Source organism: Pleurodeles waltl, chromosome 8 (assembly GCF_031143425.1).
Source record: "Pleurodeles waltl isolate 20211129_DDA chromosome 8, aPleWal1.hap1.20221129, whole genome shotgun sequence".
NCBI lineage: Eukaryota > Metazoa > Chordata > Amphibia > Caudata > Salamandridae > Pleurodeles > Pleurodeles waltl.
The window spans coordinates 213517775-213542912 of record NC_090447.1 but is presented as its reverse complement, the minus strand read 5'-3'; the positions used below and the strand labels follow the sequence as shown (position 1 = coordinate 213542912).

The 25138-nt window shown below is 43.1% G+C and overlaps 1 protein-coding gene across 2 annotated transcripts in view; it reads left to right on the top strand.

Annotated features, from left to right (window-relative positions):
* The first annotated feature begins 287 nt into the window (after nt 1-287).
* Nucleotides 288-25138, top strand: part of GABPA (GA binding protein transcription factor subunit alpha) — a 261838-nt gene continuing 236987 nt past the window's right edge. Inside the window, exon 1 of one of the 2 annotated variants that reach the window (XM_069204087.1) lies at nt 288-434. The gene's annotated coding sequence lies outside the window, so the exon portion shown is untranslated. The remainder of the gene's footprint in view (nt 435-25138) is intronic. The other variant, XM_069204086.1, reaches the window with a different exon arrangement.

Sequence of the window (25138 nt, the reverse complement as noted above, 5' to 3'; positions counted from 1 at the left end):
CGCTTGAATTTGCAGACTTCACAGGATATGTGTTTCTACAGATCCATGTGTCCTTCTTTTATTTCCGCAGCCATATGGATGAGAAAAACAAAGTTGGAGAACAAAAATAGACTAAATCCGAGACATGGGCGACAAATATAACAAAGGGCCACGCAGTTTATTCGTCTAATGGGTGTGATCAATGTAAATATGTTAACCGAAATGAAAAATATACATTCCTTTATCATCGTTATATGGGTGGGGACTCCCTCGGGCTAGTTTTCAGGGATCTTGCGGATTCATGACGCGCTTTCGTGCTTTTTCTCGGAGACTGGCGACGGCACACTTCACCCATTCTCCTCCGGAAGTGAAAGGCCCGGTGACCTAGTGTGCGCCCCCTCCTCACGTCCACCTTCTGTTTTGTTTCCGCGGGTCCCCCGAGTCCTAAGAGGGAGGTAAGTTGGTGCACTTTTTCTTACATATTTTGTAGCCACGTCAGACACCGAGGCGTTAATAGACTAGAGGGCGGGAACGCAGAAGTGTTTTGGCCGACAAATGCTTCTATTGCTAAAATAATCGGAGAGCAGGAAGTCTTGTGACGCACCCTGTTGTTGTTCTTTCAGTGACTCGTCGCAGTAAACTCACGGGTATCCTGGCTTGTTTGTCGCAAGCATGGTGTACTCATAATTGTCTTTCTCGTGGTGCACGCTAACTCTCCGCTTCCCTTGCAGGGTTTGGGCACATGCTGGTCAGACGAACTCCAAACACGTGGTAAACATGGTTTCCGAAAAAACGTACGAGCAGATAGTTATCTGTAGTGTTTATACTATCGCGAGCACTTCGTTAGTTTTCGACATGAGGTTTTGGGAAGTATCTGGTTCTGAAGAAATTGTAAAACTATTTTCAAATATAAAAAGGGCATGGCAAGGCGACTTGCCAGCCCCAGTTTCTGTTGACATGCTTTTTAGCTTTTCTGTGATTCAGGACTACACAGGAAGTTTATTAGTTTTCACAATAACTATTTAAAGTCTTGACGTTTGAGTGATAAAATGTAGAGGACATATGCATTGTTTTCTACTTTATAGGGAAACTGCTATAGTACTTTAGGGGACTGCATTCTGGACAATATGACGCATAGACCCCCTTTACCCCCAAAAGATCACTCGAGATCAAGATAACACAAAAAATATGAGCATTGAAGCGTGAATTCTTACAGTGCGCTCCAACGGGCACGAGAGGCGGTAGGGCATCGGAAGAGGGGCGGTAAGGCATCGGAAGAGGGTTAGTATCCTTAGTTGAACATCTGCCTTAACTAACTGGTCAATTTCATTTCACTTTTCGCACGGTTTGATCGCGATAGTGAGACCTGTTTAATTGCATTGTAGAAAGCAAAGCAAGATGTGATCGATGCAAGGACTAGTGTATGTTTTTGCAGAAGCAGCATGCACTTTGTTCAGTAAGTTTGAGTCTTGGGGATTTTAGTTTGGGGAAGAGGGGCGTTACCAGGATTTCTATAATACACCCAGTTTGCAGAAACTTTTCAGAGGTTAGTGAGAAGTTCCTTTGGTTGATGCCCAGCTGACAGCGACAATGAACGTGTTTGCCTCCCCCGATGACTAGAAGTGGCATTTGATTTGTTTTTAGAAGAGTTTGTAATATATTCCGTTCTTTTCCTGCAATGTCAGTTCTTAGACTGTACAGATTTATTACCACTGGTACAATCCTCACAGCGATCAATCCTTTGCACGTCTTGGTGGCTAGCCTCGAAGTTGGGTTAGCGAGATTTGAGCCATTAATATAGTTGAGCCGTGGTATGGTCGTCAAAACTGACCTTTGCTTACGATTAAATTTCAACTTTGATCTCCGGTACAGAATGTGTTTTCTGATGCTGTGTACGAGGGCTCCCACTAAAGTTGTTTAGTTTAGCCCCTCTAATTTGGCTACATATTATAGATGTCAAACCCTGTTTGAGGGACCACATGGCAGAATGGGGCCACTTACACACATCATGCTGGTGGAGGTCGTTTTCCACTGGCGTCATGGAGTCTATCCTACTATGACTCTGCAAATTGGGCCAGGTATAACTCTTTATGCACTTGTTTCTCGGCAGTGAGGGTGAGCAGTCTCGGGCCTCCTGGGGAGGTAGAGTTGTTTTTTTAGGGGGCGGGGGGGAGAGATATCTCTTAACTCAGTCATCCAGCGGACAAAATAATATATATAATTTATAATCCAGTGCTTATCCTTTATGGGGGGGAAAAGGAACTACTTTAATGAGTCAACAGATCTTAATAATATGCAATTTTAAAGGCTCTAAATTGCGATAGTGGGGTGCTACACCCTCTAACTCCTGGTATCCCCTTTCCTCCCTATGTCAAGAATCCTTGCCTGTAGTCCCAGCACACCTTAAATTTAGGAAATTCTCATGTCAACAAGTGATTGGTGTCTTCAGTGGGTCCACCAATATTAGACTAGTTCTTATTCATCAAATGTGTTTCTAAATACATATACTGCCAGTATTTCTGACCCAGAAATATCCGACTTCTGCTTTGTGTCGGGTACACAGTATTCTCAGTTAATTCTCCTTCTCCATACCGTAGTGGGTTTTCCATGGACTCCCATACAAGGGTGTAGAATTGCTATAGCTTGACGCCCAGGACATATTGTTTGGTGTCAAGTTTTCATGTTGATTATGTCCTTGGGATAAGTAGGCCCAACTTTCTGCAGCACAAACCCTTTGGTTGAAGGTTTACAGAAACTGTCTGTGGTTAAAGTAATATTTGTGTCCATATGTTAATACTGTTCAAACTTGTATTTATGATTCATTAATGCAAAGCCTTTATTATTAGGGTGAGCACTCTAAATACACTTTGTAAGGTCACACTACACCACTTAGTGGTTTCAGAAAAAAAAGTGCACATGTTTAAAAAGTTTAACAACATGAGGCTACGTATAATGCTCTCTGATTACATTCAAATGTTTACAGAAGCTTTTAAGCAAGACTGATGATGCTTTGCTTTAAAAAAAAAATGTTCAGAAATAAAATGCAAATAGGAAAACTTTTGCTAAATTACTATGAAATTTTAGGTACTGTTGATTTGAAGCATCAGTTTGTAAAATGTGCTGACATATGCTAGCTTTCCAAAAAATATCCATAATGAAAAATCAGTGTAATCATTTTCAGCAGGATTATGGGAAACATGATGATAAACGCACTGGCAAAGCCAACCGGTCCAACATTGTTTTTTTTGTTTTTGTTCTCAAAAAAACATGGTCACAGTTTCTGGCACTGAACGAAAAAACTACTTTGTGTGCCAATATGCTCCTTGTGGAAGAGCAGAACACTGTCACTCACAGTAAAGTCAGCCCATAGATGGATAGAGAGAGAAATAGAATATAAATGAAAACAAAATGCCTTGGTTAACACCAGACCACATTAGGGAACCAGTTTTTTTTTTTTTTAAAGGCACCTATTGTATATGTGTCTGCATTAGTAGCTTTCATGAATTCCCAATAATTTACAGAAGTAGACCAGGAAATCACACTCCTAGAAAATATGTGAGCTGTATTTTAGCAGGAGCCAATGTGCATATGTAGATTTGAGCATGCAAAAATACATTGAACGGTTACAAGTTCATTTTCCCTCTGTCCTTTTTGTTACCAACCCTGGAAAAACTTCTCCTTCTACCCTTGTCTGGAGTAAATGTCCAACCTTTCCCAGTATAGGAAAAGATTAGGGAAGAGCTTGTGAAAATCATTAAAACATATAAGTTAGTAGGTTTGTGAAGATTCAAAGGCATTTCAGCCCTGGAACTATTGCTTATTGCTTCTTCCAGCCCTAGTATGCAGCTCTGCGGAAAGGTGACAAAATTATGAAATCTCTATTGTAGGACTTGAAATTGCAAGTATTCAAGCCCTACCATAGTATTATCCCTGGCATAATCAGAGAGGCTGTTACATAATGAGTTTGCTATTAAATATGTTATTAAATTCCATACCTTCCTGAACTTTTTCGGACAACCCCTGGCCCTGTAGGTGACCCTTTCCGCTGGATTTGTCCCCGTTTATGGTGTAGCCCGTGTGAGTTCTGTACCCTTCAGAAGTCCTAAATACTACAGACAGTGTCTTAGTTCAGCATGTAATGTAAACTAGGCTATCATCGGCATAAAGGGAGATCCTTTCATCTTCCATGGATTCTTACCTGATTCAGAATCCTCAAATAGCCGGATGTGCTCGAATTGCGCAGGACAATGGCTCTAGCGCTAAAGAACATAGGAGGGGAGACGGGGGGCATCCCTGTCTCGTTCCTCTACTGCTAGGAAATTCGGGCAATAACTTCCCATTCACTTTGACAGCTGCCTTTGGATTTTAAAATAGTAGGACTATCCAGGCCAGGAACTTAAAACCAAATCTGAATTTCTTCAGCACTGAGTTAGGAAGGGCCAGTGGATCACGTCAAAGGCCTTTTTGGCATCCAGCGAGAGGAACACGTGGGGTTCCCTCCTCGTGTGGGCCAATGCTAGCCAGTTATGGAGTCTACGGATGTTGAACCTAGTCAGTCTTTTGGTCATAAAGCCTGATTGATCACTATGTATCTGGAGGATATGACTGTGATGAGCCGTTTGGCCAGTACTGTTGCCAGTATCTTAGTTCAATGTTTCAAAGCAAAATTGGGCAGTATGAATGACATTGTGTGGCTGGTTTCCCTGGCTTATGAAGCACAACTATTGTGGCGTGGCAGAGGTTGGGCAGTAGAGTGCCCTCGTCTCCCGCCTCCATATACATTTTTAGCTAGTATGGACCCAGAAACCCTGCTTTCTTTTTGAAGAACTCCGCCGGTATACCATTCAGGCTGGGGACCTTGACTGATTTCAGTTTACCAATTACTGTTATTATTTCAGAAAGTGTTATTTCGTTGTCTAGGGCTGATTGGCCTTCATGTGTTAGGGTGGGGATCACCACATTCTCTACGTATTCCACTATTTGGGGCGTGCCTTCCAGGGATCTCTTCCTATAAGTCTTTATAGTAGCCAGAAAATTTATTGGCAGTCTCCGAATCTGTATCATATATTTCCCCCTCATCACCCCTGATACTATGGACCCAAAGTGCTTCAATCTCCCTCCTACTTATCCATGGCAATAACTTCCCGGCTTTGTTGCCTGTATCATATTGTCTGTGTTGCTGCCCAGTATTAGAGTTTTAACCGCGTTCTGCGCCAACGGCTGATACTCTTTGCGGAGTTCTGCTATTCTGCAGTGGATGCTTGGATTTGATCCCACTGCTGCTTGCTCTTCCATTTCCTGTATGAGCCGCTCCAATGAATCCATTTTCGGTCGCTCCTTTTTCTAGTTTGAGCACACAAGCGTTTTGACCTGTTATAAGTATTGTGAACTTTTAACCTCATACCCATCACTTTAGCTCGTTTGTGGGCTTGTCTTTCAAAAATCACTTGATGTCTTTTGTAAATGCTTTACGTTTGTCCCGTCTTTAGGCTGTTTTTGTCATGCCTTGCTGACTGCCCTGGTTACAATGGATTATTGCACGATTGCCGATTATACTTCAGCGTGGGAGAACTATTTATTTTGTCTCTCCCCTCGTGCTGCATGGCGGCCATGGCGCTTACAGCTCTAACCGGCATAACAGCTTGAACTCGATCAGCAATATTTGAGCGCAGGTCAAATTGTTCAGTTACTTATCAGTCGTTTAAAAAAAAAAAAAAATCTTTTAGTAAAAAAACAGTGTGTTGTCGTATTGTTAAATTGATTTGAGCACTAATTCCAAGCAGGTCTCCAAGGGGATCCGGGACCAGCGCAACCTGAAGTTGCACACTTAACCCCTTAACATTTTTTCCCCAAAGCGCAGCCAACTCTGGATAAGTAAAAATGACGTGTAACCAATCTCCCTTGGAGCACCTGTACCTAAAACATAAGTCAGTTACGGAGGGAAACATTTTATTTAATTATGCTGGAGTATAATAGAGCATCCACTTACTAAAGATTGCCATTCTTTTGAAATTTGCTCCTTTTATTGCCTCGCACGTGTTGGTTGAGTTCAGACGACTAAGAGTCTCGGAAGAGGTCGTGGTGTTTTTTTTTTTTTTTTTTTAAAGGACTGGCTTGCTGTGTCTCTGGAGCAGATATGGGTTGAGATATGTGTTGACTATGTTGATTAAATGGCCTTGTCTCTGATTATGCTGGAACCTGTTCTCTGTCTCTGATTGAGCTGGGTCCTCTTCCTGATGCTCCCCTGTAGGAGGAGCCTTCACCCTTGCTGCATAGTCCAACGTTGCTGCATAACCCAGGTCACCATGTTGTGTAGCTATTTTAGTTATAGCTCCATGCATGTTATTTTTAACAAAACGAGGCCTGCAGCTGTGCACTTTAACCTAGATAGATATATTTTATTCACCTTTGTGTATTATTTTAACAATAGCCACATTTGCGGTCTTGTTTATTTTTCTCTCTATCTAGCTGTTCTTTGCCTAGGCCAGCGCCGCATTCTTAAACCTGAGATTTCTTTCACTCTGTGCTTTCTCAAGGCTGCAGTAAGATAGGTTGCTGGTAAACGTGGTAAAGCTTTGTCTCTGGTATTCATAGATAGATACATACACATCCTTACGTAGGGGCATTTTCTCAGAACATGGGCTGTTTTATTATAAAATCACTTCTCTGTTCCATACACGTTAGAGGGATATTCCAGCTAAATGAGCACAACTGTATGCTGATTGCTGAACACTTTGCTACAGCTGCTTATGCAGACTTCAGGCCTCTTGCTCAGGTATGAGGGATGATGCCTTCCCAGGGGAATCTGAAGGGCAGAACTAGAGCTTAACATGCTCTGCTCTAACATACCCTTGGTAGCAATTACTTTACTGATGCTAGTGACATGGTAGTGTTATTTTTATGCTTCACTCTCCTCGTCACAATTTTAATCCTGCCATACTTCATCGTCCTGGTTATTGCAGTACATGCTTTATTACTTAAGATGCAGTTGCTTCATTAAAACCTTATTGAAACATATACTGTCTCTGACTGTCCTTGCATATGTGAGACTAATGTAATTGAGAGAAACTGATGCGATCTGAGTGACCACGATTTTCCTGAGGAATCAGTTATCATGCGATACGCTGCCCAATCATCCCTACTCTTGGGTAGAGATGAGACACTTCTAGTTAGCCGGAGCCAAACCCGGATTAAGCCGACATGCGTCACCTGTAGTGGGTTAGACTCAGTCCCCCACACTGCAGGCAATTCTGCCGCTCAAATCCAGTAGTCTCATTAGAATAACAAGAGCCTCTACGACAACCACAAGAATCTTCTGAATGGACACTCATCCTTGTGGAGGTCTTTGCTCCTTGGGAGGGCCCGGACAGTTTCTTTTTTTTTTTTTTTTTTTTTCTTCTTTTTTTCTTTCAGCTTTGCTTATAAAGCGTGGTCGAGGACTCCGACGTGTAGGGAGGCTTAGTGCCTTACCTTCAGGGTGCTTCAACCCCTAACCAGTTCTGTTCAGCCCAGTTTGTGCTTTAGAACTTAAAGATTATAGTAGTAGGTAGCTTCTCCTGATATGTTGCGAAGGATAATATACTGGTTGTGGAGCTTGATGAAAAGAGGGAGTTGAGCCCGGGAGCCGTTACGGACCTAATAGTTCTATTGTGTTAAGCTTTTGTTGAGCTCCTACTGAGTTCCTATCTGCCGTTAAGTATAGAGGTCCTTCTCTAAACAAAATGAAGCAGCTAATGATTGGGGCATCAGCCCAGTTAGTCAATCGCCGAAATAGTGTTGTGAGCCCACAGTTCCAAAACCTTTATGACTGGAAAGGGCTTTGCACCAACAATAAGGCAGCTTTACACAGAATTCCGAAAAAAGCATCTAATGGCTGGGCTGCTGCCCTTTATACTTCTTGTAATTCTTGTTTGTGTAGTATATATATTCCTAATATAAACCAGGTTATTTTGCTTTCACTTTCTGTACTTTGGGAACCATTAATCGTAGTACATCAAAAGTTCAAATTGAATAAGTATGTTTGCATTTGCACTTATACTTGATGGACATGTGATAGAAATTATCTGGTTTTAATGTTGGCTCCCCCCTCCCATCTCTTGTCAACCTCCCTCGCTGTAACACCATCACTTACCGCCAAGATGCGCACCAGGTATCGACCTTGAATGCCACTTATAGTCTTATAATGGAGTCTTGTTGCAAAATTATTGCTAGAATCCTTTCTGTCTTCCTGCCATATAAGAAGGCTCAGTGTGGCCCTGCAAGCCGCCTCCTTGCTCCGAACAGGCTGAGACGCCATCTCCAAAAATTGGGATGGGGTGGGTTTGGAGGACAATTATGCCTCTCATCCTGCTCCCCCTAGTCAATCACGTTTTTGAAATGGGGCCACACAGTTCTTTGTCATCCCCAAACAGACTCCAATTTCTTGACACTCTTAACCGCGCGTCAGGATAGCGCTTTAGTGTGGATGGGCTGGTTATACTGATCCCGATACTGCTCCACTGTCGCCGGGCCTTACCCAGCACGCCCAGCGCTATCTTGCTGCTGCTCCTTCGACCGTAGGCTCAACCACTCAGTATGATGGGAGCTCACGTGGTTTCCCCCTACTCAGTAATTTCTTGTGGCCCTCCCCTTAAAACACTTGCAATTGGTAAATGCCTTACTAGAACAGAAATCTTCAAAGAGAAAGCAGCTCTCCCGGCACAGCAGGAGAGCAGATACTACAATATTCACTGCACTTGGGGAAACTCGACCGATAATGCTTTGCAAGCATTCTTTTCCAAAACATTTTTGCTCATAACTCAGCCTGTGGTGGTCCTAGGGCAATGGGACCACCACCAAAACGTTAAACAATGTACTCTTTCTGTCTCCATAAACTTTGGGTCTCTACACTAGGTTAGTGGGGACCCCAAAATAATAACCCCTCCCACCATTCAGTATCTGTTTAACCTTTATCATGGCTGGAACTTTTGTTTTACAGCTTGAGAGTAGGTTGTGTTTTAAGGACTTTTTTTGGTAATTTCATTGTTATAGACCCGTTATCCCTGAATATGTCTAAAGTACTATACCATCTAGGGGCTAAATTTGTGGTTGCACTGCGTTATTTTCTGCCATTTTTCTTTTTGTGTAATTATGCCCTCTAGGGGCTAACTATATAGTTGCATAAACACGTTTCCTACAAATACTATTTTCAGGGTCCACTAGGGGCTGTTCTAAACATTGCAGTCTTATCAAAAATTTTGTGGCAGGAAACTTGTCTTATAATGCTTTGCAGGGCATTATTTTTACAAAACATTTTTGCTCATAACTCAGCCTGTGATGGTAATCCATCCCACCATTCAGTGTCTGTTTAACCTTTCCCATTAGTGGAACTTTTATTTTACATCTGAAAGTAGGTTGTGTTTTAATATCCTTGCTAGAGGTTTGTTAGACCTGAATATGTGTAATGTACTATGCCCGCTAGAGGCTAAATACATGGTTGCACTGCTTTACTTTCTCCCATTGTTTTGTGTGGTTATGCCCTCTAGGGGATAACTATACAGTTGCATGACCATGTTTCTTATAAATGCTATTTTCATTGTGGGGTTCTCTAGGGGCTGTTCTAAGCAGTAGTCCTATCAACATATTAAAATATTCGTGGCACAGAAACTTGTCCCATAATGCTTTGCAGGGCATTACTTTTACAAAACCTTTTTGCTCATAACTCAGCCTTTTGTGGTCCTAGGACAATAGGACCAACTTCAAAAACCTTGACCACAATGTGCTTTTTGTGTCTACATCATCTCTGGGTCATCACACTGTTTGTGGGGACTACAAAATAATAACCCCTACCACCAAACATTATCCACCATATTAAGCTTTCTCAAGGCTGGAACTTTTGTTTTACAGCTGAGAGAAGTTATGTTTTATGGGCCTTGTTTGTTATATCATTGCAATAGTCCTGCTAGCCTTGAAAATGTGTAATGCACTATGTCCTCTCAGGCCTAAATATATAGTTGTACTGCATTACTTTCTCAAATTCTTTTTTTTTTTGTGTGGGGTATGCCCTCTCTAAGGGCTGACTGCATGGTCACATGACCATGTTTTTTCCCAAATACCATTTTCATTGAGGTGCTCTCTAGGGGATGTTCTGAGTATTGCAGTCAACATCCAGGGCTCGAAAAATCGTAAAACTGTTAGTAGACATTCAGGTCTCGTGACAAAAATAATCTACTTGACCTAATTCTAATGCTCCTAACCCATAAAGTGGTTTCAAATTGTGTGCTCCTGGGCAGATATTTTAATTCACTGAGTTGCCCCTATGAGAGAACCTTCAAATACGTGAGTTCAGCATATGTGCTGTATAAAAACACTTTTTAAAAAAAATTGTATTTGATAAACTAAACCTTTTCTCCATATACAGTACAAAACTAGCCACATGGGATACTCATGACTGCTACTTGCCTCTTAATTCATTAACCGCATTGTCATCAGGGTTGGGGCAGGAATGTTTCTCAATCATGTTTAAAACTCACTTTTAATAAATACGTGCTTGAAGTGGTAGAACACGTATCTGCAATCAGCAGATTTTCCATGGAAATGGACACAATTTCCCACTGAGATGCAGTTTTACTGATAAAACTATATACTGTACAAGGTGGAGAAATTGAATTTCTTGAAATATCTGTAATTTGCACATCACCAAGTAAAGTATTCTGATTGTTTTGCTCCTATTGAAATCTTTGTTTGCATCGCACTTCTGATTAAAAAAAAAATAAAAAAAACCAAATAGTAATATTCCTGATCTATTTTGAAATACTTGTACTATTCTTATACAAGCTGCTTAAATGCTGCGTTAGGGGGAAAAACTGACAACTTCCAGCCTTTTGTTTAACAATCGTTGTAAGACAGATCATTTGACAAAATCCTCTAACATTTTATAAAAGAAAAAATAAACAGCATTTTCCAGGATAAAATAAGCAACAATTGGTACAAAAACAAACTGACATTTGATCTGTCCTTGAAAAGACAGTGAATGTGTCAAGATAAAATTAATATTTAAAGAGGTCTTTAGGGCTCATTCACTTTCTGAATTAACAGAATCGACGAATAGATGTTGATCGCCATGCCCCACCCTAGGCACCAATATCATCCAAGAGGTGGTAGACTGAAAGAGAGACAGCTCTGAGTAAGAGGGGGTAGAAGAGTCCTGTCAGTGTGCCAAGGTGAGCAGCAGGAGGGCGCTACGGACGTGGATCGTGTTGGGCGGAAGGAGAGGCAGACAAGATGCTTTTGAGCGTTCCGTGCCACCCAATAGTTATGATGTACTCTTTTCTGTTGCAAGTGTGATGGGGTGAGCATGGCACCTTTGCGATGGATAGTAAAGCCCGCTGTTGGGGCCAGGAGGGGATAGAATGAGTCCAGTGCTCTGCTGGCATAAACTTGTGGCAGGCCATATATTGAGGAAGCGAGGGTCACAGCAGGTCCACAATAATGTATTTGATGGCAGTTCAGGTGGTGAGGCAGCTGCAAGGGGCCCAGGTGTGTCCACGGTTGACAGAGATTTCATAGACTGGACCCCGCTGGTCGCACTGGACGCAACAGTTGAACTCCCCAGAGTACTTACTCGGAAGTGCACCACACCCCAGCAGACATGGGCTTACCAGGCGGCGAGGAGTGGCGAAGTGGCTCTGTGTCCCAAGGCGTCAGCTTCTGGGTTAGTCCTTTGTCAGGGCTGCTGACATGGGTCATCGCCGAGCAGGAGAGTCCTACCAAACCACCACACCCTCCTCCCCCCCCCCGTTCAGAAACACCGGGGAAGCCACACCAACAGCATGACGTGTTGTAGGTGGCTGAAGTGAAGGGGAATCGACGATTGTCTGGTCCTCCGTTCAGGTGCCAGTCTCCGACTATGGCAAAAGTAACGGTTGCTCCCTGGCTGAGAGAAGCATTCAGATGGGAGTAAGTCAGCCGCCTTGTGTACCTCTAAGTGGCTGTGCCGATGGAGTGGCCCCGTCCTCTATGGCAGGCAACAAAGACAGCAGGGTTGCAGTATCCGGGGACACAGTCAGAGGCCCTTGATAATTTCGCTTGTGATGTCGGGCCCTGGGCAGTACTTTCCGGTAATGTCAGGGTGGAACGCACAGAGCGTTATGCAGACGCGTCCACCATCATTCCTAGCTTGTTCCCCCCCCCCCCCCCCCCCCCCCCCCCAAAAAAAAAAAACAAAGCCTTTATAGCCATATATCATTAGCATGATCACCAGAATGATCCCTGGAGTCCAAAGTAGTCCCATCAAATAAACCCAGATTTTGCAGTATATTTTTGGGGCAGACACACGCTGCATATACAGGCTCTTCCATCTTTTCACACAAGCCCAGTGCCCTGTGATGTGCATGTTTTATGTGTTTTTTTTTTTTTTTTTTTTAACCCAAATTATACAATTGCAACAAGGACTGGTGGTAATATTTTTCTTGGTGGCACTCAGGATTTGATTGTGTATTTGGAAGTCCTTGTAGTCTAAATAGATCTTATAGTCTTTGTTTACGTCTTAGTAGGTCTATACCACTGCTTTGGTGGCATAGCACTGTTGACCTGTGCTCTACCATATGTGAGTTTGCATTGTTTAAGGGGTTTGTTCCTGGGGCAGTCTTTGTACAAAGAGTTAATGGATGAAATCAGATGTGTACACGTTCATATCTGTTGCACAATACACTGCTAGGGTATTTTTGTATGTATTAGCCATTTCACTTTGCCTGAAGAGAATCCAGGTAATACTGTACTTTAGACTATCACATAATACACACAGGATGGGCACATAATGATTCTAATATTACATGGCCCAAGCAAACCTTTGTTTCAGCTGTCACAATTTTCTGACTTTGTTTGTTAGTGATTCTGTCTTATGACTCCGTATGAGCCTTTGCCTCCTGATTCCCTTTCCACATAACCAGTGGTTGAAAGTAGATCAGATTCTAAAACTCAAATATTTATCCCTATGTGAGCTGGTTAGCCAGGCAGGCCATAGACCCTGCTCTGTCACCTCACCTTTTAAATCAGTCTAAGACCAGATCTGGGGACTGGTACATGGCCTCTGTCCAGCACCCCTTAAAGCTTAAGATGTTAAAAATGCACTGGTGTATTCTGTAACCTTCCCTTGTGGCACCTCCATTCAGACATTTTACCTGTCTCAAACCTGCGATCTCTGTCCTACTTTTTACATTAAAATCCTTGCTTGTGAGTGACATTTTATTCTTTTGTTGTCTTGCCTTAATTTTATATTGTGTTTGTTTAGACTTTTTAATCCTACCCCTTTCAGGCACAAAACTGAGAAGTAGCTATGCTGTATCTATAAGTTAAATTGCACTTAATGATCCTGGTGCAGTTGCAGTGCACCCTAGTTTGCCTTTGCGTAGTGACATACACTTAAAATGCACAATCCTATTCAGTTCATCAGTGTCCTGGTATGAGCTATCATCTGTGGTCCATGATTATGGTTAATATTAAACTCTTTTTCTCTGCGTTCTGCAACCCTGTAACATGCTACTCCTTCCATATCACAGTATCGACCAATTACAAGCCTCAAACTTGCTTTGCTTTAGAGCACCATGGTCAAAATTCCTGTTGCTTATAGGATTCACCTACATTTTGGAGTTCTGCATAGCATGAACATTTTGCCAAAGTTCATGTTGAAGTACGTGCTATGTTAAATTCATAGATGTTACTTTGGTCCTAAGCTTGTTTCCAGTGGCCCAAGAGAGGCTTTCATACATCCCTATTACTATCAAGTAAATGCTCAGTTATAAGTTTCCCGCTACCACCTCTGCCTGTCAACAAAAACTCTTTATCATACTGACCGTAGGGGTTCGAACAGTTATTGCTCACATGTATTTAGGAGATAGCTAAGTGATCTAAAAGAGTACAAAGAACCAGTGGTTTTCATAAAATATTGAACCCCCAGTGCGGTGGCACTGGGGTTTCTTCCCAAATGCATTTTGGCATAATTAGTGGTAAATTGTGAATTTTCAAGCATATTGGTATTGTAAGTACAAATAAAGCTTCATAGACACCAGGAGACCTAAGCTGTAGTTCCTCACCTGTGGGCCATGGTTAACCTGACCTTGCTCTTCCTAAAGTGCAGTGTTTTTCTTACTATTTTTTTATTTTTTTTTTCCATTTGTTTTATTTTGACACCACAAAGGGGATACAAAGCTTCAGGCATGAAATAAATCACTTTACCAAAAAGCCTATGAATAAACAGGAAGTAAGGATCCAGCATATAGATGGAATTTTACACACTAAAACGATAATACTAACATGCTGAATCATGGGCTCGCAAAGGCTACTAAATTAAAATATAACCTGGCCATATGATCATGCCCTAAGCCACAGGGAGCTCCTTAATTCTTCTCCCCCACCACCACCCTCACCATCCCACTTCCAGAATTTCCAGAAAGATCACAGACCCTCCCGGCCTTTTAGGAGCAATCTAGCCAGTCAGCACAGCCTATGGAGCCACTCAACCATTGTGTTTGCTTGGACCAAATCTTCTTATTCCTCTCTTTGGCCCTCTTGCCCTTACAGTTAAATAGTGCTCTTTCAACATTGTAGATTCCCATTAGTCGCCCTATCCAAGCCCCGTAGGTTGGGGGCTCGGAATCTTTCCACATTGTGCCGATAAATGGGTGGGTGACTGACATGGAGATGTATATGAAATAGGTCTGGGTCAGGCTATAGGAGTTAAATTCATCGTGGCCAAAAGCATCATCAGCGGGATGATTCTAAATCCACCCCAAACAACATATTCCAGAAGGTCTTGATACCCGCATTCAAAGGGGATAGCTTTTCACACCCATAGAATATGTGTAACATATCCGGTGGACCCTCACTATACATACAGCGTCTATTGTCTATACTTTTACCCCATCCGGATAGCTTAGCAGGAGTATAACTCAAATTAAAGATAGTTTTATAGTGCTGTGCCATCAAACTGGATGAAAGGAAGACCTTCATACCTAATTAAATTAACATATATACATCCACAACCCCCTCGCCTAGTCGTCTAGCCCATGCAACTTTTACTCTTCTTTTTTCAAATCGTCCGGCATTTCTCTGAGAAGCCTATAAATATGCCCGATCATACAGTCTGGCAGACACATTACTTCCAACAGCTCCACCCTTTCCATAGATATTTTACCTCAGCTGACCTGACTCAAAAAAAGCCCTAGCTTGATGATCCTTAAAAGAGGAAGAAAAAAAAAAGGGGGACCAGGGATCCATCTCAAACATTGACTGTAGTGCCCCAAAATATCATATTTGGTCTGCTTCATAAAGGTCCCCAAACTTACAGAGGCCAGCCCATTTCCAGCCTCAACCCTTTACATCACAGAAATTGGCAGGGAAAAACGCTATGTGCTGCAAAGGGCTATATCTATTATATGGCTTAATTTTCAGCAGTTTAAAAAAAAAAAAAAACGGGTTCCATACCTTCCAGTCCGATTTTTCACGATCTAGTAACTCGGCTCTGTTGGAGGAAACAACCTTGAGCTGCTTCTCCGAGCATGAGTTCTTAAATAGTGGGGATTTCAATTCCAGACATGGAGTTAACCCCTCAGACCTTCCCGGCCAATACCAGAAGTCCCATTTGTTGCCTACTGATAAGAGGTAGCAGGTGTGGGCCACGCCCCTTCTCTCTTGTGGAAGTGTTAGATGTGTAAGAGATCGCCAGACCCTCTGATACTGCCAGATGAAGTTAATAAAATGGCATCTAGCTTCAGAAGTAACGACCCATTAAACAGTAGGTGACAGCTCGAAACAGATACAATACTCTGGCAATCTAAGCATTTTGAGGACATTCCATCTGCCAATGATAGACTAGTGTAGCCCATTAATCCGCCTTAAATTTGTATAGATTTTTACTAAACTGTGGTTCCAGATTCCTTTAAAATAGAGTTGAGACTTTAGGATTGACCTTAATCCCAGGATAAGTAGCAGTTTCCATCTGCCGCACGTCCAAAAATATTATGTTCTCTGTGCAGACAATCTCAGTTTTTTCCCGATTTAATAAGTAGCCCGAGGCTTTCCTGTACTCCACCGCCAAGTGCTCGCTCTCTGCGACTGATTTACCCAGGTCCGTGGTATCCACAGCGATGTCATCGGCATATGCTAATACCTTTGTATCAAACCTGTTTACTCGAATGGGGTTAATACCCCCCTTCTGCATTAGCATTGCTATAAATGGGTCAGTATTCATGGCAAACAGAATAGAGGAGCAAGGGCAGCCCTGCCTTGTACCTCTGGGTATGATTATCTTTGCAGATTTGCAAATCTAGTGGGATTCTGTCGGACCCAGCTGCTTTCCCTGCTGCCATGGAAACAAGTGCATCCAGAACTGCCACTAGGTTCCTATTTAACTCTGGTGATATTCTGCCCCCATACAGATTTCCCCCTTCAGCAGTATTGCCCAGGTCAACATGGAAGCATCTTCATAATAAAGAGCTTGATTGAAACCCTTAAAAATCTTAATCTCCTGGGTTTCTGTGGCAAATGATCCATCCGGACTTTTAGTTTTCACGATACCCCTACTTTTTGTTTGATTCGTATTGCAGGCAGTCTCCCTACAGAATCCCCATACTTGTAGTTCTCATTAAGATGCGCTTGAAACCTTTCTGCTTCCCTCTTTGTATGATAGCTGTTAATCTATACCTTTACAGCCATAATTTGGGCAGAAATCTGCCCTTCACCCTGCCCACTCACAATCTGCTCAATGTGGGTCTCCTTTCTACGGAAAGCCGAATAGCTGATAACTTTGACGGATAACCCGGCCCCAAACTATCCCCCTAGTAGTGCTATACCTGTTATGCTTAAAACATTTGGCCACCCATTTTCTCATGTGCTCCAAAAATCACCCATTTAATACCTACCTTCTATCAAATGACCATTTCTGTGATGATTTGAAATTGACCTGGCTAGTAGGTTGTGGTCTGAGAAAAGCCTTGGCAGTTACTGATAGCTGTCTTATTGATCAAACTTGAAGACACCATAAAGTAATTTAGTCTAACAAATTTCCTATGCGGGGCTGAGAAGTATATATACACCCTGGATCAGGGGCCTTAATTGCGTCCCAAATATCTGATTCCATGACTTTACTTAAATGAGTCCAAAGCACGATATACTCTGGGCCTTCTCCCACTATACTTCAATCTGTGCTGATTTCCCCACTCCCCAGGTGAATATTTAAATCCTGCCATATTACCAATAGGGTTTACCACCCTGCTAGCTGTAATCCTGATCTTCAAGTGGGGTCATCCTGATTGGAACCATACAAAGAACAGACTATCATTCCATACCCAGTTCCACAATTGCCCACCTGCCCCATTTATCCACCATTGACTGTTTGGCCGGATCCATGCTATTCTTAGTGAAAATTGCAGTGCCTTAAATTTTTTTACTTTGAGTACTGAAAGCTGCTAAGGTATATCCCCGAATTAACAGCAAAGTCCCTCTTTCCTCATTGAATATGTGTTTCCTGCTGGCATATTACATAAGTACCAAGAGATCCCCAAATTGCTGCCACTTTGCCATTTTACTTTATTGTTTAAGCCCTATACATTCACAGAATAGATGAGTAATCTACTCATTTGACATTAGATGCACCATCCTCAGATAAAAACAAATTTACTGGTTTCCATAGAATCTATACAGGTGCGCCTACCTCCTGCCCCCATTACTCCATTTAACCACCCCCCCCCCCTTAGGGTTTTTGTATTTTAATCCCCCTATCCACCTTGCCCACCCCCACCCCTGAGAAGCGATCAGACCAATCATTAGTCTGAGGTGATGGAAGCGGAACCTCTGACCCATGCCCGTAAACCAAAGTAAGATAACCCTAGAAAAGGTAACCCAGAAAAGTCCCAAGAGCCAGAGGCTGGACCCTCTCAAAATAAAGTCTAGAGAAATGGTTAATTGAGGGAAGAGCCTCCCCAATTTAGCACCCATCGCCACCCGAAAAAGTCCAAAAACCATACTCCAAGGGCTTAATTATTGGATAAATGCTATAGATATTCTTTTGCCTTGATCTCAGAAGTAAAGACACAGGAATGTGCCCCACATATCACTTTCAGCCGGAGTAGGCAAAAAGACCTGGGCTCCTTTCTCTTGAAAGGGCTTAATGAGCTGTTGCACCTGCCAGCACCTTTCAACTGCTAAATGATATAACTCCGGTGTAACAAAGAAGGCACAATCCCCCACCGTACGTTTCGCCACCAACCTGGCCTTTTTGAATATTGCCTGTTTTGGGAGAAAATTCCCCATATAAACTAGGATAGCCGTGGGTTTCCCATCAACTCTGGCCTGTGGCTTTTGTACCATTGGTACACAGTGTGCCCCCTCAAACTCTTGGACCCAGTTCCAGCCTTTCAGATCAGGAAATCCTTGGCAAAACAGGCCCATCATACAAGACATTACATGTGCACCTTTTCTGCCTCCTGGGATCCCAAGCACCAGTAAGTTGTTATGCCTTTGCTGGTTTTCTTGATCCTCCAGCTTCCACTGTATGTCGACTAATTGAGACTCCTGTGCTTTAAGCTGACCCATAGCCCCACCGCATCTGCTTCAAGGGCAGCAGTTCTTGTCTCCAAGTCAGTGATGAGTTCAGCAATAGTGTTGCACGCTTTTGCAACCTTGCAAAGCACCCCTGCAGTTTGCGAATTGCAACGTGCGGTCTCCTCCCAGTGTGCCATAATACTTTCAAAGATAGTCTTGAGCGTGGGAGTGCATGGTGTCAGAGGACTGGGCATTCCGTCTAGCGTGCAAGTTGTTCTACCGCCCACCAGCTGTTAAGTGGGAGAATAGTCCCATTTCAGGCCTTTAGCCCTTGTAGGCAGAGCCCCTTCTCATTTACCTACCCTCTTAGCAATGGGAAAAGGTAATACACTAGGCTGGTGCTGGCGGTAGACCCACTGGGGGATTCTGACCATTCACCGTCCTCAGACAAAGAGCAAAAATAATTGTTGGCTTCAGGGTCCAAGCTTATGAGTAGGGCCGGATTTCAGACACTTCTATCTTGCTGCAACCGCCTATAAGATCTGTTGGTTATGGCCAAAAGGGATCCCTCTCTGGAGGTAGCTGCATTGCTGTGGAGTACTCAAAGACACACTTCCCCTTCCTGCTATATGTGCTGCAGCCTTCCTCCAAGACCCTCAGCCAGCCCTTCTCCGAGAACCGGTTGCTCTGTGCTATGGTCCGTGGCTACTGCGATGGGGCCCACCAGATTGTGGGCTGGATGTACTGGAAATCTCTTTCCCCCTCTCCCCCCCCCCCCCCCCACGACTCATGGTGGGAAGGGGTAAATAGCTACTACCAAATCCACACCCATTTGCCGGGAGGGTGACAGTATTAGCAGTAGCTCTTGCATGGACCAGTGTTTTAGTAGCCTGGTGGCTCAGCGTTGCCTTAGGAGTTGCACTGACCTTCAGCCCATTAGAATTCTTGACCAGGGGTAGGCCTTCTCAGGTACTCATGCAGCTTGTGATCCTTTCGCTGTAGTGCGGGAGGCCTTGAAGGAGCCATAGAACAGTCCCAGCTGACTTCAGTGTGTGAGCCATACCACCCTTGCCTTTCTTTTCCCCCGCTGCTGGCAGGTGCCTTCTGCCCTGCTGTGAAGTGCCGCTGGAGATCGGACCGGCCCTGGTACCTATTGAGTTCATCTGGGAGGAGGCCGCTGGCCCCTTCAGCTTCAAGGAGCCTGATCTGCCACTAGCTGCTTTTGGCTACATACTCCCTCAGAAACTGCTTCTGCTAAGAGTGCGTGAGGAGTGTGGAACTCCCGATGACAGCCAGCCACCTAAACGTAACAACTTCTGATACAAAGTATCCGTTTCTGGCCAGCCGTGCAACATCAAAAACAATGCAGCTGCTTGAAGAATAACCACCGTGGCTACCAGCGTTCTCAGGGTCCTTCTTCTTACTGCTACTCCGCTTTTGGGCTGGTCAGAGGAACGCTGTACGACCACATCAAGTGGCCGCCATCTTGCTTTCATGTCATCATCCTCAATCCCTAAAGTGCAATGCAGGGCTTTGCCAGCTTGTGGTTTTATCAATTTATGTCTTACCTGGTGAAGATTTTGTCAATCTCTGACCAGCCTCCTCCCAACAACCCTGTGGGTTTATGTACTGTCAAAGCTCCTGCACATCAGAAATCAAAAAAAGGCTAATGGCAGATGTAACCTCTCATCTCTTACCTGACTTTTCTTCTTGTCCCTTAATCGAGTCCCAAATACATGTTAAATTTCAGCTTATCACATGTGCTGGCTGGGGTTCATAAGTGAACTCTTTCAGTTTGTCCTATATTGTGCTTACATATTGAGTACCTGCCATGAAGGCGGAGGGCTAACCTCTGGGCATGGATACACAATTTGACTATAATCAAGGTGGTCCTTCTTGTTCGATGCCCAGAATGGATGTTGTGCAAGCCCAGAAGTGCTCCACCCAACCAAACTGCAGCTGGCTACAATATGCCCTTTTCTTTTGTTGCCCAGAACCACTAAGCCAACTATTTATATACAAAGACAAGGTAAACAATGACCCGTGAATTGTAAAGTCCTAAACTGCTGGTAACCGCATTATGAGCATCTGCTTCCACTTTGTTAGAAACATTTGTAATCACATTCTTCTGTAGCTTTCTGTGGTCTTAGTGCAAAGATCATTTTTTACTGTCTCCTGTAAGTGACAGCACACCGCATTCATGTTTGCTGTCAGGTGACAAAACATTATATAGTGGTTGGGTACTCCCAGAGAGAGTAATTCTTCAGTTTGGCATACTTTCCATGCATTAGCCAGGCAGACAGGATGCATAACTGATGAAGTTCTGTGTTTCTGCTTACCCAGGACTGTGCAGTTCTTTGCAAACAAACGACTACAGTACAGATGTCTTAACATCCACAGATCACCCTACTTGAACATCTTAATAAAATATGTTTAAAAAAAAAAAAAAAATGCATGGTTTCCTATTTTTGTTTGGAGTTCTGGTTAATTTTATTTATAGTTCTTATACAATGGCTGGAACAGAGTTTGTTTCTAGTAAATAGTTCATTTAAATTTAAAAAAATCACTCCACTTTATTCTTCTTTTTTGTAGCAGGGTGAGGTTTCTTGAATACCACTTTTGCTGATTTGGTGGTGGCCTTTGTTGCCGGGAAAGGTTGAGATCAGCAATAACCTTAGTGGGAAGAAATAGGCCAGGGAGTGACACCTATTACCGTATGCAAGTGCCAGAACAATATGCTGGACCAAAATTTTATAGGCTAGAGTTCATACGTTGTTTGGCTCTAAAATCATGTTGAACATATTTATTCTCATTAATGAGGAAAGCCTGGTGGATACATTCTGGTTTGCGTGAAATTTCGGTGGAGCTTGATCATTTCAGATCATGATGAGATGTAAGAGATCAGAACCCCAATATTGTACCCTTCTGACACTTGGTACGGTTGCATCTCCTATTAGAAAAGGTTGTCCTATAACTGAAGGATGAAAGATAACCCACAGGCTTTAAGTGGGCTAATCTAAGTTGCAAACGTTGGGAAAATATTGCCTTTAATTAGTCACAGTAATGTAGTTTTCTGCTTGCTAGAGTAAACTTGAAATTAGTGTGCAATAAGGGGTATAAAGGAGATGAAATATGGGTCACCTTACTGCTGTTATACCCCACTATAGACCTGTAATGTGAAACTTTTGAGGCCTTGTGCTACAAAAAACAGTTACAATTACTGCTGACTAATCTTTAAAAAAAAATGCAATACTTATTTAATCGAACATGAATGTAAAAACAAGAAGGCTGTAGACGTTTGCATGCCTAGCTCTTGTCAACTTGTTGCATCATGTAGAATATGACATGTTTTGAAAAGGGGTTCAGTTATCTGGGATATTCCTTTTTAGCCCCTTCGCTGCCAGGCCTTTCCCCCCTCAGGTGGCAAGCCCTTTTTTGGCTATTTGGGGCAGTTTGCGCTTAGGCCCTCAACTTTTTCTCCACATAAGCTACCCATGGCAAATTTGCGTCCTTTTTCCCAGCATTCTAGAGGTACCCAGACTTTGTGGGTTGCCCTGAAGGAGACCAAGAAATTAGCCAAAATAGTTTTTTTTTTTTTTTTTTTCTCTCTCAAAAAGATTGGGAAAGCTTGTGGTTTTTTCCCCCTGAGAATGGCATCAACAAAGGGTTTGCGTTGGTAAAATCACCATCTTCCCAGCTTTCAGGAACAGTCAAAGTTGAATTAGAAAATCCATTTTTCAACACAATTTGGACATTTTTCTGGGACATACCCAATTGTAACTTTTGTGTGTGTGTGTTTTCAGCCTCCTTCCAATTAGTGGCAGAAATGGGTGAGAAACCAATGCTGGATCCCAGAAAGCTAAAATAACAGCTTAAATAAAAGAATATTGAAATTGCGGTGAATAAAAACAGCTTTTTTTCCCCCCATGTTTTACTCAAACTTTTTCCTGCGATGTCAGATTTTTGAAAGCAGTATAGGTCTGGACTCTTCTGGTTGCGGGGATATATAGGGCTTGTAGGTTCATCAAGAACCCTAGGTACCCAGAGCCAATAAATGAGCTGCACCTTGCAATGGGTTTTTATTCTATACCGGCTATACAGCAATTTTTGCTGAAATATAAAGAGTGAAAAATAGGTATCAAGAAAACGTTTGTATTTCCAAAATGGGCACAAGATAAGGTGTTGAGAAGCAGTGGTTATTTGCACGTCTCTGAATTCCGGGGTGCCCTTAATACCATGTGAATTACAGGGCATTTCTCAAATAGACGTCCTTCTTACACACTGTCTTACATTTGGAAGGAAAAAATGCAGAGAAAGATAAGGGGCAATAACACTTGTTTTGCTATTCTGTGTTCCCCCAAGTCTCCTGATAAAAATGGTACCTCACTTGCGTGGTTAGGCCTACTGCTCGCGACAGGAAACACAAAATCTACATATCACATATTTACATTGAAATCTGACATGTTATTTGCGAAGTGCCTAGCTGTAGATTTTGGCCTCTAGCTCAGCCGGCAACTTGGGAAACCTACCAAACCTGCGCATTTTTTAAAACTAGACACCTAGGGGAATCCAGGATGGGGTTACTTGTGGGGCCCTGACCAGGTTCTGTTACCCAGAATCCTTTGCAAACCTCAATTTGCCCAAAAAATCAAATTTTTTTCCTCTCATTTCGATTACACAGTTCTGGAATCTGAGGGGAGCCTCAAATTTCTTTCCACCTAGCGTTCCCCCAAGTCTCCCGATTAAAAATGGTACGTCACTTGTGTGGGTGGCCCAGGTTCCTGCAACAGAAAAATGCCAAAAACCTGTAGAGATTGGGGGGGATAGGACAGCCACTTGATAAGCGCATACTTTTCTTTTATACATCTTTAATGGCTGACTATGCTTTGGGGACCCACACAAATGAGGTATCGTTTTACTTGGGAGACTGAGGGAAACGCTGGGTGGTAGGAAATATGTGGTGCAGCGGTGATCCTACAAAGAAAAGTGAGGAAAATGTGCTTTTTTTTTTTTTTAAAGCAAATTTTGAGGTTTGCAGAGGACTCTGGGTAAGAAAATGTTGGGGGATCCAGGCAGGCCCGAGCCACACCTCCTTGGGGTATCTTTTTTTATAACATGTCTGTGTTTGGTAGGTTTCCCTAGGTCCAACCCCCCCCCCCCCCCCCCCCCCCCCCCCCCAAACACAGGTCGTTTTGCCATGGATCATTTTGATGTGTCCACATACTTATGTGATTTTTCCAAACACTAAAAGTGTGAAAAACTCACTTAGGTTATGTTAAAAAGACCCCTCACCCACCAACCAAGTTGGTGGCATGCTTCATCATCTGGCTTCCACCCGAGACACCTAGCGTGTCACAGGTGTGCTGCGACGCCTGATTACAGCGGAGCAGGTTGTGTCATTTTTACCACACATACTGGTTGGCATTGGCATGAGGGTGCGTGATGGTTCAGTGGATCAAATTTTATTAACAAGAGATTTCACAAAAATGAAATGCACTGTTAATAACTGAAAGGCAAAAAAACGAAACCAATGACTTGTGGCTCGTGACCTGTCAAACCATGACAAGGCACCAACCTCTTTACAGTCTGTTTACACGCCTTTCATACATGACATGCACAAGACCATTCACGCCGCCAGCCACGGGCCCAGCACATTACAATACTCTCTTCGGCGGCGCCACTCAAGGGCCCATCAATTTCATATGCCCACATGCCTGATACAGCAACCACACCAGCTGATGTGTGTGGACTGGAGTTTGGCTGGCCGCGCCAGCCAAGTGCCATCCCGCGCACACTGCCAGCCAAGCGCCACCCCGCGCACACGCCATCACTTTTTTTGTTTTTAAACAACAAAGAAACCACTAATTATAAATAAGTATAAAACTGCAAACACAAAAGCTCTAACTGAATACATGACATTAATGCCAACCGTGAAACTGAACATATAAAACAGCAGTTTACGCTCACGGAATTTCCCAATAATTCTTCTGTGTGTGGTAGCTCCTGAAACAGCCACCCACACACAGCCCAGGCTTTGAAGGACAATCAGGGCAGTACATCCTAGTCTCCTTCCTGATACCTCTTCGAGCACAGACTCCACATCTCTTAGCAGGAAAGGTGTTTTTTTTTTTTTCTTTTTTTTTTTTTTCGTGACTGCGGGAGGAATGTGCTCAGCAAAGTGACGATCTTTCAATCTAGCCACATCCTCCACCACTGCTTCTCTAGGAACTCTTGCCTATTCCAGCACAACAAGGCTCGCTATGATAGACTCCTGAAATTTCACAAATGTCATCCTTGACTCTGAAGAACTATCATTGAACACCACAAAAGCATTAAAAGTTGCCAAATGGAACAGGTGAACCACTAATTTCTTATACCAAACATAAGACTTAAGAGCAGCAGTGTAAGGTTCCAACCTCTGATCTACTCTATCAACACCACCCATGTGCTTATTATAGTCTAAAATGCACACGTTTGCGCACTTCAGCAACGTGACCCCAAACAGCCACAGGTGAAGTACTCATCATGGATGGTACTTAGCATGTACACATCCCTCCTGTCTTTAAATTTCAGAGCTAGCAGCTCATCATTCCGCAAGGCACTGCACTATCCCTTCTTAAGTTTTTTTATTTTTTTTATT